The sequence below is a fragment of the Ictidomys tridecemlineatus genome, chromosome 10, assembly GCF_052094955.1.
Source record: "Ictidomys tridecemlineatus isolate mIctTri1 chromosome 10, mIctTri1.hap1, whole genome shotgun sequence".
NCBI lineage: Eukaryota > Metazoa > Chordata > Mammalia > Rodentia > Sciuridae > Ictidomys > Ictidomys tridecemlineatus.
The window spans coordinates 37,661,068-37,679,642 of NC_135486.1; the positions used below are offsets into that span (position 1 = coordinate 37,661,068).

Consider the following 18,575-nt stretch of genomic DNA (forward strand, 5'->3'; position numbering starts at 1 on the left):
ATGTCAGTTTATTCTCAGCAAGTCTTTGACAGCTCTGAAAAATCTTAGCTTTTTTAGAGTTGAAAAAAATGTTTAGTCTTTCTTAGGTGAATTGATGCGGCTATTATTGACATGGTCATGTAATTTATCTATGTATCACTGTCTGCAATTCCTTTTTATTTAAAAACAATCTTCCTTTATTAGCATGTAGCTTATCTATACCTTTCCTCTGGTATCTCCAAGGAGGAAATGGAAGTCAGTTCTTATGTGGATTTGTATTTCTTACCTAAAATGGAGGAAGGAGGACAAATTGGTACATTGTTTTTTTTTCCCCTTGTGTAAACATTTTTAGTCTTATATTCTAATGTTTTAATCTGGAATTACTATAAATGTTTAAATATTTTTTTAGTTATTTTATTTTAGTTATTTTATTTAGTTATTTTATTAGTTATTGTCTCATCCCACTAAGACTTCTTATTTGATGGGACAGCAAAAGAAGCTGCTACACAGATTGTTATCAAAAGCTGTTAAAGCTACAGTGAGGTGAAGAGAGAATCGAGAAAGAATAGAGACCACTAGGAGGAAGGAAACTAAAATGTAAAGAGGGTTTCTCATGGCTACAGTGGAAGCAGAAAGCTACAGTGGAGAACATAGAATATAAAAGTAATTATTTCATTATTCACTTTTGCTATTCTTTATTGCTGTCTCCATTCCTGGCCAGGTAGTTGTCAGAATATGCTTTGCCCACATCTCTGTATGTGGTCCACATCTTTCTATATCATTTTACTCTTGACGTCCTTCCATTTTTCTGTAGAATTTTAATTCTGTGATCAAAATTTTAGAAAAAATTATTCATATTGTAGCCATGTCATGAAAAAGTGTCTGAATCTCTGTTTATATGTATTTCCTTGGAATTTAATGTATTGGATGTTGCATAAGTATTTAAATATTTCTAGAATTAAGACTGAGGGCTAAAACTTTTGTATTTTAAGCTGGACTTTTATAAATTACAGAATATGAAAGTTATATAAAGTAGAATTATTTTAATTATTTTAATGATATTTCTGATATTACACTCATTTTTTAAAAACATGTTTGGCTATTTCTTCTCTGTCTCCTTTGCTGGCTTCTCCCTCTGTTAGACCTGTAACTGTGGAACACACCAGGATTTGGTCCTTGACTTATTTCATTTTTCCATCTTTTCCCTCTTTTGATTTTATGTAGTATTACTGTTTTGAATGCTCTGTGAATTTATAAATCCAGCTGTGGACTGTCTTTGAACTCTTCTTCTTTTATCAAACTACTTACTTGAAATTTCTTACTGGATGTCTGTTAGAATAACAACTTAACATGTCTAAAATGCAAGTCTTGATTTTCTAACATGAACCTCTACCTTCTTCAGGCTTCCTCATCTCGGGTAATTAATAGCACTGTCTACTCAGTTGTTTACGTTCTAACTTAAGAATCTTCCTGTATTTCTCTCATTCTTTTATTTCCTACATTTATTAGCAAGTTTTGTCAGTTCTACCTGCAAAATGTATTTTGAATCCATCCTCTTTTTTTCCCCATTCTGCTGCTGTCATTACAGCCTGAGTCTCTTATTTTCTTTTGCCTAGACCGCTGTTTCCTAGTAATATATTCTTAGTTATTTTCCTTTCTACAAAAGGTGGCATATTATGTATTATTATTTTGTATCTGGATTATTTTAAAGCCTGTATCCTAGAATTAAATTCATACCAAAAGGATGAGATCTTATTTTTTTTCTCTGCATTCTTCTCTAACATGAACATATCACATATCACATACCATCATTCACTTAATTTCCCATTAATTGAAATTACCATGTTTTCAAATTTTTGCTATTAAAATAATGCCACAGTGAATACCTTTGTTCATAAATAATAGTGGAGGTCTGAAAAATAAGATTGCTAGGTTCAAGAGGAATTACTATATAATTGTATTAGAAATTGCAAAGTTCCTCACCTCATGGATTGTATCATTTTACTTTCGCATCAAAAGTTTTATGAACTTGGGACTGGGGTTGTGCTCAGTGGTAGAGTGTTTGCCTAGCATGTATGAGGCACTGGGTTTGATTCTCAGCACTGCATATAAATAAATGAATAAAAGGTCCATCAGCATCTAAAAAAAGTTAGATAAATTCAAAAGTTCTTTCAGAGTGTCTTAGACTTTTAGATTTTTATTGCTGTTGCTGTTGTTAATCTGGCAAATAAAAATTGTAGTTCAATGTCATTTAAATTTTCTCTTGTAAATGAGGTTGACTGTCCTTCAAGCTCAGTATATAGAGTATAGAAATGTGCTTGGTATTATTTGAAGGACACCAGAAGAACCTGGTTCTTCTGAAATGTCTCTCATAAGTGTTCCAGGGTTTCTCCCCTTTTGGCATTTGCTAAATTAGAATCTATCTAATTTTTAGAGGTTCATTTCAGAATATATATTACCTGGGAAGGGAACAGTCCTCTGGCATTCTCATTTAAATACATTATCACAGTATATCAGATTGTTTCACTTTCACGGTGGAAAGCAGAAAATTAAGGCATGATATCCAAGACAATGTGATATCTGTGGGGAAGGAGGTTGGACAAGTGGGTGAAAAGTAGAAGCAGAACCGTCTTGGAGAGTGTCCAGATTAAGCAGATTTGAGATGCCAAGGGCAGACTATTTATAGAACGCTGAAGACAGATTGTACCTATTTTATAGTTTTGCCTGAGTTACTTTGCCTTGTCCATATTTTTTTTTCCTCCTAAGCATAGAGGAGACCCAAGCCCCCTTGGCTGTTCTTAACTTTTTTTGACTTGGGATGAATAGAGGAATCCAAAATCTGAAGAGAAATGTCATATTAGTAACTAGTTCTTACTGGGGACTGTGAAACTGGAACCTTTCCATCCCTTTCTCAACAACATATAAATCCAAGATCTTAGAGTTTTAGTGGGGGTTGGCTTTTCTTTTTTTTTTTTTTTTTAAAAATTGGCATCTGTGACCACTTTATTGTGTCTTCTGGTAACTTTATTGTTTCTTGGAATGGGTAGTAGGGGTTTCTAGGTTCCATTGTTATGTGTAGCAGTGCCAGATAGCAGTTTTAGTGGTCCATACCAATGTAGCCAGGTATCCTTGTGTAGTTAATGGGATCAAAAGCCCATGAAATGCTTATTGGTTATGAAGGTAGAGGATGAATTTCTCCTCTTAATTTTCTTTTTTGTGTCTTTGTATTCTTGTATATTTTATTTCTTTTTTTAAAAAATATTTTTGTAGTTGTAGTTGGACAGAATGCCTTTATTTTTATGTGGTGCTGAGGATTGAACCCAGTACCTTATGCATGCTAGGCAAGCGCTCTGCTGCTGAGCTACATCCCCAGCCCTTTATTTAATTTCTTTAGAAAATAGTTAAGTGTTGGGCACTGTATGGGATATCATATTCAGTAAGAAAACTTTCTTGCTCATATGTAGTTTATAATGTTCAGGTGAAGGGAAATAGATAATAAACAAACAAATTAATTTTAGATAGCTAAATGCTGTGAAGACATAGAATACAATGATGATGATGATGTGTGTTTTTGTGTGTATGTATGATAGAGAGTGTATGTGTGTCAGTATCAGAGCCTTCAGACAGAATAGGCAGGTAAGGCTTCTTCTTAGGCTGATTCTGCATGATGAGAAGAAGAGAGAACATAGATCAGGAGAAGGTCATAGTTAGAGAACAGAGAAATGCAAAGGCCCTGAGGTGGGAATAAGACTTTGCATGTCCAAGGAGCTGAAATAATTATGGCTGAAGAAGTACGTAAAGAATAAGCCTAGGGAAACTCACAAATTAAGAGAGGTGGATAGGTAGGTTAGTAGGAGAGGTAGGTGGTATCCAGATTCTGTATGGATTTTCAGGCCATGGTAAGGGGTTTGTACTTAATCTTAAACATGATAAGATGCTAGAAGAGGGTTTTAAGCAGAGGAGTAACCCTAATACCTAATAGTGCTGCTCTTACATGACCAGTAAGGAGTTGAAAATAAAGAGACCCTTGGGAAACTATAGAAGAAGTCTAGGTGTGTTAGTCATTGAGAAGTGTTTGGATTTAGGATGTATTTTATAGGTAGAACTGATGAAATTTGAAAATAGATTAATGTGCAGAAAAGCAAGGAAGACTCCTAGATTTTGGCAGCACTTCCAAATGGTGGTGCTATTGAATAAAGTAGATAGACTGAGCAAGAGCTGGGGGGCAGGGCGATAGTGAATAGAAATCAGGTGTTTCATTTTGGATATGTTCAGTCTGAGATGCTTACCAAACCTTAATTGAAGATGTAGGGAAGACATTTGGATATCTAAATCTGGAATTTAGATAGAAACTTTGGGTATTTGGTATTTAAAGCCATGGTACTTGTTGAGATTACCCTACAATTTAGCATAGGTAGAAAAGAGGGGATGATCAAGTACAGCATTGACATGAAATATGGATTTATATATAAAAATTATTCATGTTCCAGTCTTTGAAAGTAGTTTATCATCAAAATAATATAAGCTCACATTTAATGAACATTTACTAGAGTTTTTACATACTTTCTTCACTTCATTTACTTAGTCACTGTATAAAGTAGGTGTTATTATTATTTTTTTGAGAAGAGCATCTTTTTATTGGCACAGTGTAGTTGTACATAATGGTGGGATTTGTTGTTACATAGTCGTACATGCATACACTATAACAACGTAATTTGGCCAATATCACTCATCAGCACTCTCCGCTTTCTTCCCCTTCTCCCACCCCTTGTCCTTTTTCTCTACTGAACTCCTTTGATTTTCATAATATCCCCCACCCCAACCTTTCTTTTCCTTTTTCCCTTCTAGCTTCCATATAATGAGACCCTTGACCTTCTGAGTTTGGCTTAATTCTCATGACATGATCGTCTTTGTTCCATCCATTTTCCTGCAAATGCCATTATTTAATTTTTCTTTATAGCTTAATTAAAAACCCATTTGGTGTGTATATATATATACACCACATTTTCTTTATTCATTCATCTATTGATGGACACCCATGCTGGTTCCATACTTTGGCTGTTGTGAACTGTGGTGCTATTAACGTGCATATGCGTGTATCTCTATAATATGATGACTTTAATTCTTCAGAATACTGAGAAGTGGTATGCTGGATCATATGGTGGGTCCGGCCATTCCTAGATTTTTTGAGGAACCTTCATACTAATTTCCATAGTGTTTGTACTGATTTACAATTCTACACTAATAGTATAAGAGTGTTCCTTTTCCTCCACATGTTCTCCAGTATTTATTATTATTTTGCATTATTATTTGTATTCTTTTAAAATTTTTTTATAGATACAGTATCTTTATTTTATTTACTTTTATGTGGTGTGGAGATTTAACCCAGTGCCTCATGTGTGTGAGGCAAGTGCTCTACCACTGAGCTACAACCCCAGCCCATTATTTGTATTTTTGATGACTGACGTTCTGACTAGTATGAGATGAAATCTGTGTAGTTTTGATTTGGATTTCCCTAATTGCTGATGATTTTGGACATTTTTTCATGTTGACCATTTGTATTTCTTCTTTAGGGAAGTATCTGTTTAATTAATTTGTCCATTTGTTAATTGGGTTATTTGACTTTTGGGGGCATTAAGTTTTTTGAGCTCTTTATATATTCTAGATCTTAAACCTCTGTCAGTAGAGTAGCTAACAAAGATTTTCTCCATTCTGTGGGTTCTTTCTTCATTCCTAATTGTTTACTTTGCTGTACAGAATATTTTTAATTTGATGCCATCTGATTTAATAAATGCTGGCATTATTTCCTGAGTTTTAGGGGTCCTATTGAGAAAGTTGTTGCCTGTGCCTATATGCTGGAGTGTTGAGCCTACATTTTCTTCTAGGATTTTTGTAGTTGCTGGTCTAATTCCTAAGTCTTTTGATTCATTTTGAGTTGATTTTTGTGCAGGGTGAGAGAGATGGGTCTAGTTTCATTCTTTTTGAAAGCAAGTAGTTTATTAACTTAATGCATTTATTATCTTTAGATTAATACAGAAGAACAATTATTGCTTGCCTTGCATTGTGCTAGGAATAAGTGATTATCCAATGACTGTTAATTAGAAGCATTTGCATCAATATATATTCTCAGTTGATTTTATTATAGTGGTTCCTTTCAAGGTTGAGGTTTTGATGATTAGAGAAAAAGCAAGGTAACAAGGTGTGATCTATGGAGTGAGAGAGTAGAAATGGTATAGTTAAATTTTACCCAAAATATCTTATTAGACCATGAACTTGATGAGGTTTAACTTTTGTTAGATCCACTTTTAAAAGTGAAACTACAGCACATCTAAACAAAACTATGACAGATGTAACATTTGTCTTAATTTTCTCTTTTCTTTAAAAATAAAAGCTCTGATTTTTTAATCAAAGCAATACTTCTTACACGATTGAGAGCATTCCCTTAACCCTTTCATTCTCCGCAACAGTCCTACTCCTCAGGGCCAAAGACTTTTGACTCTTTTTAGTTGTCCTCTCCCCCCCCCCTTCTTCCTGTTTACTTTCATGTACTAAAGTTTCCCTGTGATTTATTTTTTTTGAAAATATTTAGATCTTTTGATTTCCTGTTGTGGTAGATTAAGGTTTTGCTCTTGTAGATTAGCATAGTGTTTAGAGGTGTGGATTTAGAGTCAGTCTTCCTAGATTCTGATGCTGTCTTTCTGTTACTTAGTAACTGTGTGTCCTTGGGAAAGTTAGTTAGCCCTTATGCACCTGACTGTCCTCATTTATGGAATGAAATAACAGTTTTGTCTTTCATATGTGTTGTTGTGAGATTTAAACTAGTTAATACACATAAAGGCATAACAGTTGATTTGAGTTAAACCTATCAGTAACAGTAATTAATAAGAAAACTATAATAGTTTTAAATACAAAATATTGTTTTATTCTCACATGCATTTCTTCATATCTCATTTTTTTAGTATGGTTGTATTTCAATGTTGGTTAAGCCAATTTTCAGAAATTACATTTTTATGATGAAATATTATTTGTAGCAAAGATGTATTAGAAGTATATTTCTTGTTTTGTATAATTTCCTGTCTCCTTTTAAAATATCCTTTCCTGTCTACTTTCAACTCAGATCTTCATTAGTCAGGGTTTAGAATGCATGCCAATTTGTCTGTCATTCAGATTTTGTTTTTGCTGCCACCTTTCTGCGCATACTAAAATATACCTTTTCCATGGCCTATATCCTTAAATTAGCCTGTTTTGCTTCCTTAGGAAATGATTAGTCAGCATATTGTATTATTAAATTACCGTTAACTGCTATACCAGGCAAACCTCAAACAAATGATTCCAAAAGGAGAGCGGTTTCTGCCTTATTTCCATTAAGTTTGAGTTAGGTATTTCGAATGGTCACAGGGCATTCTTTCTGCAGTGATGCAGGGATTCAGGTTCTTTCCATCTTGTGACTCTGACATTTTTTGTGTGTAGCTTTGAAGATGACTGTGTCCATCTTCATCAAGATGTAGGGAGTGCAGAGGAAAGAAAGGGAAATTAGGATTGTGCCTAGGAGATTCTTATGTGCTAAGGCTTGGACATTCCTTCAGATTCATATCCCATGTCAATAATTCAGTCACATGTCTACATCTAACTTCAAAACAGGCTGGGAGCCAGTGAGCCCAAGAAGTACAGTGAGCTATATTCTGCCAATATCAGTTAATCTACCCTAACATAAAATGCCTACTTTTGCATTGTCTTACGTGTTCCATATATGTTAATGGTGATCAAGTGGGTAAATTGTCTGTAGATGTAGTTGTACAGATTAAAGGTATGGTTTTAGGGAGAGAGTTTTGAGGTTAGGTAGAAGGAGAGGATAGTATAAAAACATACTCAAGGTTTTCATTGTATTTTATTTTGATGGGGCAGAGTTGTGAATCCTTTGGCTTTGTGACTGTTTTGTCCTGAAGGACCATTTCCTATTTTCCCTTTGTGTAATATCCAGTTGCTGAAGGGTCTTCTTTCTTACCTGTTTCTTTTCCACAAGCTATGAGTTACAAAATCTGCCCAACTACCTCTTTATGTCACACTTGCCCCTTTAGCTTACCTATACTTTCAGCTTCCTCTGTGCACTGATCTGCTCTTTGTGGTATTAATATTTTCAAGTTTGGCTTGGTCTCATCTTCCTAACAGTAGCTTCAGAGCAGCCTTATGCCCCTTTGCTATCTTCTCTGTTCATCTTCCTTGCAGTTTTTCTCTTTCCTTTGTTACAAAAAAGTGTAATGAGATGTGAACATCAGAGATTGCACCCTACAGTTTGATAAGTTTTCTGTTTTTAGTCACAATTGTTTTGATATTTCCACATTGTTTTCAAGCTATTCTGAGGACATGATTTTTATGTAGATTTATTTTTCCCTTCTTGTTTTATGCAATTTTGGGGAGAAATATTGAAGCATGGAGTCAGGCAGATTCCTGTGTGGGTGTGTGTGTGTGTGGAGCTGGGGATTGAACCCAGGGCATTGTGCATGTAAGGCAGGCACTATACCAACTGAGCTATATCCCCAGCCCCCAGATTCCATTTTTCTTCAGATACTCAGAAGTATCTATGGTGTGTTAATAGACAAAATTGTTAATATTATTTTAACTTCTTAATATTTTTTCCCTTTTGCTCTGTTAATACTTTTGGAATTGATTTTTTAATGTGGTTGAGATATGAACCCAGTATGTGTGTGTGTGTGTGTGTGTGTGTGTGTGTGTGTGTGTATTTTTTCTTTTTTCCCCTCCCAGTACTAGTGATTGAACCTAAGGCTGTCCACATGCTAGGCAAGTGCTCTACCATTGAGCTGCATTCCCACATTCCCCCCACATTTGAAATTTTAATGGGAATTGCATTGGATCTTTAGATCATTGTAGAGATAATAAATGTCTCTAGGGTACTTGTTGGAGTTCTTGTTCTTCAACATGACATATCATGGCATTGGTGTAATGCCTTTCAATAAAGTTTAGGAAATTTCTGTGTAAAGGTCTTGCATAGGCTGGGGCTGTAGTTCAGTGGCAGAGCACTTGCCTGGCATGTGTGAGGCACTGGATTTGATCCTAAGCACTGTATAAAAATAAACAAAATAAAGGCATTCTGTCCATCTACAACTACAAAAATTTTTTAAAAAAGATCTTGCATATCTTTTGTTTGGTTTATGTTTAGATAAATCATTTTTTGTTGTTGTAATAAATGAATTAGGGTAATATAAATGTAATACTTTTTTATATATCAGTCATATATGCAGTCATATCAGTAAGCCATTTGAATATTTCTTTATATTGAGTTTTTTATGTATACAGTCATATCATATGCAGATAATTTCAGTTTTATGTATTACTTTCCAGTTGTATTTTTTGTCAGCTTCTATGGAAAAATAAGTAAAATAGAACTTAAAGAATACTGAATAATTATCCTATAAATGCTTGTCTAAGGATAATCTTAAAAATGGACAATAACAAGTGTTGGTATAGAATAGAAAAATTGGAACCCCCATATGTTGCTACTAGAAATGTAAAATGGTACAGCTACATTAGAAAACATTTTGAAAATTCTTAAAATAATTAAACATAGGGGCTGGGGTTGTGGCTCAGTGGTAGAGTGCTCGCCTAGCACGTGCGAGGCCCTGGGTTCAATCCTTTGCATCACATAAAAATAAATAAAACAAAGGTATTGTATATAAATAAAGAATAAATATTAAAAAATAAATCTGAAAAACAAAACATTGAAGAACTAGAAATATTTTAAAAAAACATAGAATTACTATATAACCTAGTAATTACACTGATGGGTCTGCACCCAGGAGAATTGAAAACATGTTTATACAAAAGCTTATACATGAATGTTCTTAGCAGCAGTATTCATAATGGCCCAAAGTGGAAACAGCCTAAGTGTTAATCAGTTGATCAGTGAATTAAATAAAATGTGGCATATCTATACAATGAAATATTATTCACTCATTAGAAGGATAAAATATTGGTATAAACTATAACATGGATTAGTCTTAAAAACATGCTGAGTGAAAGAAGCCAGACACAAAGGCCATATATTAAATAATTCCACTCATACAAAATGTCCAGAATAGATAAATACATAGAGACAGAAATTAGATTAGTGGTTGTCAGGGTTGGGAGAGTGGGAGAAGGAAGTTACTCATGGGCTAATGGGTGTGGGGTTTTTTGAGAGGGGCGGTGAAAATGTTGTGAAGTTAGTGATGATGTCCATACAACTCTATGAATATACTACAGGTCACTGAATTATGCTCTTTAAACATTATTTCCCTATGTACATGTATGATTGCACAAGTGGCATGACTGTGCATTGTGTACATCCAGAGAAATGAGAAGTTGTGCTCCATTTGTGTGCAATGAGTTGAAGTGTATTTTTGCTGTCATGTGTAACTAATTAAAAAAAAAGAAAAAAATGACTTAATGACAGAGGAATGTAATTTTAGTGGTAAGATTATAGGAGGCTTTTCTGAATTTTCAAAATTTTTAATTTTTTTTAGTAAACACTCGTTACTTTATAGTTAAGTTCCATCACATCTCATTTCTTTATTTTTTACTTGGAATTCATTTACATTATTTCTTAGAACATTTTTCCATTTAAGTGAGTTTGTCAAATTCAAAATGTTAAAATGTCATGTGTAACTAATTAAAAAAAAAATAAATTAAATTCATGGCCAAAAACCCCCAACAAAATATTAAAATGTCTAATAAAACATGCATTGTACCTATCAAAAAATAAAATAAATGGTGAATTTTATGGTATATTTATTTCAACTCAATAAAAAAGTGCTGCTTATATTGTATAACTTTAGTCTTCTGGGCTCTTCTTTTTGGGTAAAAGTTTCTATCACTTGACACTCTTTTCCCTTGATATTTATACATCTTTTATGTCTTTGTGAACCCCAAATTAAAGTAATGATCATCAGAGAGCTGGATGTGTATGTTTATGTGTGCTTATATGTTCAAATTGTGCTCAGCTGGAAGGTGGTTTCTAGTTTTGTGGCAGAGTCTTGCTTTATGGTCCTCACTTGTTAGCATTTTCTGTGTACTAAATCTTTCTTTATGGCATTATTTAGTTTATTTGGTTTATACAAATCAACTTTTATTTCTGTATGAAGACAATCAGTTTTGGAATCTGTAGGTAAAAGAATCTTTTTAGTGGTAAAGAATTGAAGATATTAGTGGTGAACTTGTTTTTGTAGTTCAGGAAAAGTAAATATGTATTTTTTAACTTTGAAAATAAAATGGCTTTACTAAGTCAATGAGGAAAATGTGTAGATGTTCAGATTTATTACCTGCTGTACTTTTTCCTTCACCAAAAGGAAGTCAGTTATTTAAGCCATCAAATATGAACAACATCTGGGCATAATTGGAAAAGAATAAAATCACTTTTCTACCTTTTCTCTCATTTGAATCAAAGACCATCCTGAAGTTAAGTTGACTGCCTATGGTTCTTGGCATTTTGCTCCTTACTAGTCTAAATGATCTTTACAATTTTCTTCAAATGTGATCCTAAATAATAACTTAAACTTCATGAGTTAACATCTTGGAGTGAGTATTGCTGTCTAAGAGCAATGATTTGCTCTCATATTGTTGATGTAGAATTGTGCTTGGTAGTGATAGGTTAACAGATTATGGGATTGAACTAGATAGTATTTTATATTCATCGAGTTCTTTTTTTATTTACAATTATATTCATCCAATCCTAATAGTTTCAGTTCTAATACATAATTGTGTTAGGATAATACGATTATAAAGTAGGAGAGTACCAAGCATAGAGAGTTTGGAGACGATAGCTAGAATGACTGCAGTTAATAGAGCTGGGGGAGAGGTTAAACCTGGTAACTTTCCAAGCTTATGACAGGTAGAGGAGTATTTCTGTGTTGTTTTTTTTTTCCCTCTGAACTGGCTGCCATTGCTTTGTGGCGATTGAAAATCCAGTAAGTTTTTTTTTTTTTTTTTTTACTGCCCTTACTCTTAAATTCTCCTTTCCAGTTAAATAGATTTGTTGTCTTTCTTCCTCTTCCCTCTTCAAGTATAACCTGGGCCCTTCCCTCTTTTGATGGTATTTTAGCTATCTCTATTGGGTAAGCATCTATAATTTGTAAAGTTGTTGCATTCTATTCTGACTTTTGGGGGTCTGGAGTAGGATAGGAATTTTTTGCTTAGTGTACATACTTGACTTCAAACCTTTTGTTCTAATTATAGAGAGAGTAAAAGAATATATTAAAGTACCTTTTCTTTCTAGTATTTAGAAGAAAGAGTACAGGAAAGCCATATAAATTTTGCATTATATGAATCTGGAATTCAGGATACATGGATTAAATTTCCCCAATTTGCTTTATTCATGGTGTGCAACTGAATAAGTCACTAAATTCTTTGCATCTCATTTCCCCCACATATGTAAAATGGTGACACTATTTTTATTAGTTTTGACTTATCATAATGAAATGCCCAAGGAAAGTAATTTAAGACAAACAGTTTATTTAGCTCACAATTTGAAAGTTCAGCATTTAAGATCAGGGCAGCTCCATTGGTCTGGCCTTTAGTGAAGGCAGATGGTGGCACATCATGGCAGTGGTGCAAATAGAGGGAGTGGTCACACATCTTTGCAGCAGAGAGAGAAGACAGGTGGATCCCATAGTGCTTTGTGAGGGCATGTCCCCAGTGACTTTGGCCTCACCTTGTAAAATTAGTTTGCTCTCCCAAAAATACCACTTCAGGTACCAAACCTTTAACATAATGGATTTTTTTTTGAGGTGGGGGAGAGCACATTCAGTATTGAAACCATAGCATTATTAATGCCATCTATACTTGAGATCAAGACTTCTGTGGAGACCAAATAAAATATGTGTAATCCTTTGTACCAGTGAATTGGTATTATACATTATTTTTATTGAAGAAGATAGGGACAGTCTTAGAACCAGAGATGGGCCAAATGTACTCCATATGTATAAATTCTAGAAGGTATATTCTGATTATTTCCATTGTTTGCTTTTGAATGATGTGACATTTAGGATTTTGAAGATTTGAGAACTAATAGTGAGTTGGTAACATGAGCCTTCTAAAATGTTTCAGTAATTCATTTAAACAGTGGTGTATGAAGCACTTTGCTGATCTCTGAACAAATGAGTAATTCTTAGTATGAAAAAATCTGATCACTAATCTTTGGATATTGGCATAGAAGTAGACTTCCATAATCAATTTCTATGCAAGTCCAATAAAAACATTTTTCTAGTGTTAGATTAACATTAGAATGTGAAGCATACAGGGCTGGGGTTGTGGCTCAACAGTAGAGCGTGCGCCTTGCATGTGCCAGGCCCTGAGTTCGTTCCCTAGCACCACATAAAAATAAATAAATAAATAAATAAATAGAATAAAGTTGTTGTGTCCAACTACAATTAAAAATATTTAAAAAAAAGAATGTAGGGACTGGGGTTGTGGCTCGGTGGTAGAGTGCTTGCCTAGCATGCATGAGGCACTGGGTTCCTCAGCACCACATAAATGTAAAATAAAGATATTGTATCCACCTAAAGCTAAAAAATAAACATCTAAAAAAAAAAAGAATGTGAAGTACAGTAGTCCTCTGATGCTTGTGGTTTTGCTTTCTGAAACTTTACTTACGTATGGTCAACCATGGTCAAAAATATTAAATGGAAAATTCAAGAAATAAACATGTTTTAAATTATAATATGTTCTGAGGAGCATGATGAACTCTCACACCATCCCACTCCATTTCACCCAGGATGTGAACATCAATTTGTCCAGCATATCCATGCTATATTAATTTCCTGCCCATTAGTCACTTAGTAGCCTTTTTGGCTATCAGATTGACTGTTGCAGGATTGTGGTGCTTGTGTTCAGGTAGTTCTTATTTTACTTAATGGTGCCAAAGCCCAAGAATAAAGATGCTGGCAGTTTTATTACAGTATATTGTTATAATTGTTCTATTTTTATTATTAGCTATTGTTAGTTTCAGTATTATGTATAGGAAAAAACATAGAACATATATGTTTGGGTACTAGCTGTGTTTTAGGTATCCACTGGGAATCCTGGAACGTATCCCCCAAGCTTAAGTGGTGACTTCTGTACTAAAAATTACATAAAATAATAATTCTATGCTATTCTTCCCCTTTATTTGTTATGTTCTAAGGAATATATAATGAACAATGTGGTCTTTTTCTAAAGATGAAATTTAGTTTGAATATATTTTAAAAAAATGTCCAAGGTGGTAATACCAGCATCTTGGGAAGTTGAGGCAGGGGGATCACAAGTTTGAGACCAACCTCGACAATTTAGCAAGGCCCTACACAACTTAGTGCGACTCTGTCTTTGGGGAAAAAATAAAAGGTTGGGAATGTAGCCCTATAGTAAAGTACTCCTTCCCTTGGTTCAGTTCCCAGTATTAAAAACAAATGTCTAGGGTGGGAGTGGTGGTGCTCACCTGTATTTCCAGCTACTTGGGGAGCCTGAGGTGAAAAGATTGCTTTAGACCAGGCTGGACAACACAGAAAGACTGTTTAAAAAGGAAAATCTAGAATTGTTCTAATATACTGTTGGTGGGAATATAAATTCAAACAGCCAGTCTGGAAAACAATATGGAGATTCCTTAAGAAATTATAAATAGAACTAGCATATGATCTAGCACTCCCATTGTTAGGTTTTTATCCAAAGGAAGTGAAATCAGTATATCAAAGAGATACCTGTCCTTCTGTATTTATTGCCTGACTCTTCACAATAACTAACTTATAGACTCAACTGAAGTGCCCATCAAATGATGAATGGATAAAAGAAATCTGGTATATATTCATTGTGGAATATTATACAGACACAAAAAGGGTACAGTCCTGTCATTTGCAGCAACATGGATGAAACTAAAGGTCAAATGTTAAATGAAATAAGGCAGGCACAGAAAGACCAGAACCTAACATGATTTCTCTAACACATAGAAGCTAAAAGAGCTGAGCTCAGAATTAGTGAGAAGAATTTTGGTTACCAGAGGCCAGAGCTGGAGGGGAGGGGGAGAGATGGGGAGATTGCCTAACAGGTACAAAGTCAAAGCCAAGATAGAAGGAATAGTGTTGGTATTCTAATACATGGAGGGTGATTATAGTTCACAGTATTGTATGGTATAATTTAAAATAGCAAGAAGAGAGGATTTTGAATATTTTCATCACAAAGAAATGCTCATTGTTTGAGACAGTGAATAACCTAAGTACCTTGAGTTGATCAACACAGTGTATTAATGTACCAAAACCATCACATTGTAACCCATAAAGTTGTACAATTATCTGTCAAAAAATTTTTTTAAAATTCTGTAGTTGTAATATAATAGTTTTTCCATTTACTTCCTTACAGTTTTCAGATTTTCTTTTTTTTAAATTGACTTAAAAAATGACAGTGGAATGCATTACAATTTTTATTACACATATATACCACAGTTTTTCATATCTTTGTATATAAAGTATTTTGACACCCAATTCATGTCTTCATACATGTACTTTGGGTAGTGATGTCTATCACGTTCCACCATCCTTGCTAATCCCCTGCCCCCTCCTTTTCCCTCCCACCCCAAGACCTGAGCACAAACTTCTCAGAAGAGGATATACAATCAATCAACAAATATATAAAAACATGTTTTCAGATTTTAATTCTGGGGGTAGATAGCTTTCCCTTTGCTGTAGTTCAGTGATTTCTAGACAGTGCTAATAATAGATATTCTTGAATTGAGGGGACCAATACATTTTTGTAGCTGCTTTCTTGGAATGTATTTTAAGCTCCTCCCTTCAAGGAATTTCAATTAAATTGTGAATTTATAGACTTGATGGTAGCAAGGAATAGGGCTTGTGAGACTATAATTAAAATGACACTTTCATTTATAATTTAATAGAAGGTGGAAATCATGGAGCTATATTTTCTTTGATTCATTCTTAGCTTCCTTGAACTTCTTAATGAAAGGGTTATGTGTACCCAGTGGGAAAGAGCCTACTGAATTGACTCATGCCTGTTATTTTTAGTTTTATATTCCAAATTGAGGCTGCTATAAGTTATTATAAGCACTAAGTGTGTAAAGCAGACCCTCAGATTTGAAGGTAAAGTTCAGGAGACAAGGAGAAAGAATATACTGTGAAGGTTGTAGGAGTATGAGAATCTTGTAATAAAATGGGAGCAGTGGGTGATAAAGACTTTGTAAAAGTGAGCCCTGTACCTAACCCATTTTGCTTTTCTCTGAATTACTCCTGTCATAAAATACCATTTTTTTTTTCTGGGTGTGGTGGCACATCCCTGTAATCCTAGCAACTTGGGAGGCCAAGGCAAGAACATACAAGTTTGAGGTCAACTTTATCAATTTAGTAACCCTAAGCAACTTAGGGAGACTCTGTCTCAAAATTAAAAATAAAGGGGCTGTGAATGTGGTTCAATCTCCAGTACAAAACAAAACAACAAAACAAAAACTTTAATGAAAGTACCATTTTCTCTCTTATTTCTTTCCTAAAGGCTAAATTATTCATTAGTTTTGTGAGCATAATACTAATGTGTTGCAGCATGATGTCTGTGGACCAACATGACAAGTCTGTTTCAGTATAATACTCTTTAGTCACTCACATTGAAAAGGGATAGAAGGGCATTTACTGATACTAGAATAGAAGGATTAAAATGTTTTTGTTTGTCCAGCTCTTGGTCCAAGGGAAGAGGTCTAAGCATGCTTTTGCTCAGTGTTTCCCTGATTTGTATTTGAGTTGTCCTTTTTGATCCTTGAGAGGAGGTGCAGGATTCATTCCTGAGGCCATCCTGGCAGAATTGGTGTTATACATACCAACCACTCTTGTATCTTTCAGTAGTAAAGGTCCAAGAATTTTACACAATGTCCCCACTACCAGTTTAGTTTTGCTTTCTCTCTCCTAATATTTTTTTTTCCACTAGATGGAATGCAGGAGAGAAGGACGTTTTTTTTTTCTTTTTTTCTTATGATCTATTTTATCTTAAGCAGGCAGAGAAGGACATATACCAATTAATATACTAATAATGTTGGCTATATGTCATATGTACCAACTAAGTTATACATATATACTAACTATATTACTAATTAATGTTGGCTTAAGTACTTAATTTTACCTAAATTAATTACATATATTACATATAATATACTTACTTTTTTGTATGTGTATATATATATATATAAAATATGCTTGTGGCTGGGCTCTTTTGATCCATGAATTTAATTTTCTGTTAATTCTGGTCTCTTGACTATTTTGAAGAGGAGGGAAAATATCTACTAAGAACAATTTCTATACATTAACTGAAATATGCTTCATCTTTCCCACATTTCAACCCCAGATGTTAGATACCCACATCCAACCTTTAAAAAATACATCTGATGATATTGTTTAGATTTGAAGGTATTTTCCTCAAAGAACTGGTCATTGACCTCAGTAAATTTCTTTATTTATTATAAAATAAATACTCAAAGCAATTATATCTTTAATCCAGTTGGAATTAATTTGTCTAAGATATGAAGAAAGGATCTAGTTTTACACTTATCTCAAAATGATAAACTAATTATACAAATGGTAGTTATTGAATGAGTCATCCTTTGCATGCTAATTTACAATACCATTGTTACCACATATAAATTATTGTACATACTTGGATCAGTTTCTGTATTTAAATTCTTTTCTTTCACTGATCTGTAGGTGTTTTCTGGAACTACAGGTATAGTGTTTTTATTTTGGTGGCTTTTGTTAGCTGCTTAGAAAAGGGATTTTGTATTTGTGTTTGTTTAAAACATTTCTTGGGTTATTCTTTTATGTTTATTTTCCCAGTTGAATTTTGAAATCACCTTGTCAGGTATCCTCTCTACAATTTATGTCCCACTCCTTTTTCCAAAAAGAAACTTGAAAAATTGAGTTAAATTTCTCAATGTATTTATCTTTTTATTTGGAAACATGATTATATCTCTGTTTTCTCTTATGTCTCCTAGTAGTATTTTTAAATCATATACATTTCTTATTAAATTATTCCTATGTTTTGCATGTTTTGTTGCTGTAGTGAATGAGACTTAAAATTTCTTTTGTTGTATTTTGTATATAAAAGTTATTGATTTATTTTGAATAATCTATGTATATGATGTGAGATATGGATCAAACTTTACTTATTTAGCATATGGATATCCAGTTGTTTCATTATCATTTCTTGAAAAGACTGTTCTTTCTCCATTGAAATGCCTTTGTCCCTTTGTAGAAAATCAGTAGATCATATATTGTGAGTATATTTCTGTCTAAACAAAGGAATGGTTTACTTTCCAAGTAGGATGGCCCAATATTTTTCATCATCCTCCTCAGAGTGAGCAATTTAGAACTTATGAATTTATTTCTGGAATTTTCCATTTATTATTTCAGACCACAGTTGACTGCAACTGAATATGGAAGACACTATTGTATTGTAACTTTCTAATCAGTCTTGAAGTTTGATATAGTGTGAGTTCTTAAATTTTGTTCCTTTTGAGTTTATTTTAGATATTCCAAATTCTTTACATTTCTGTGTGAATTTTAGCATCAGCTTGTCAATTTCTCCAG

At 33.7% G+C, this 18,575-nt stretch overlaps 1 protein-coding gene across 5 annotated transcripts in view; it reads left to right on the top strand.

The window, feature by feature from the left end:
- The window catches only part of Syt14 (synaptotagmin 14), a 220,810-nt gene that overhangs the window by 11,778 nt on the left and 190,457 nt on the right, over positions 1–18,575 (top strand). The window lies entirely within an intron of this gene.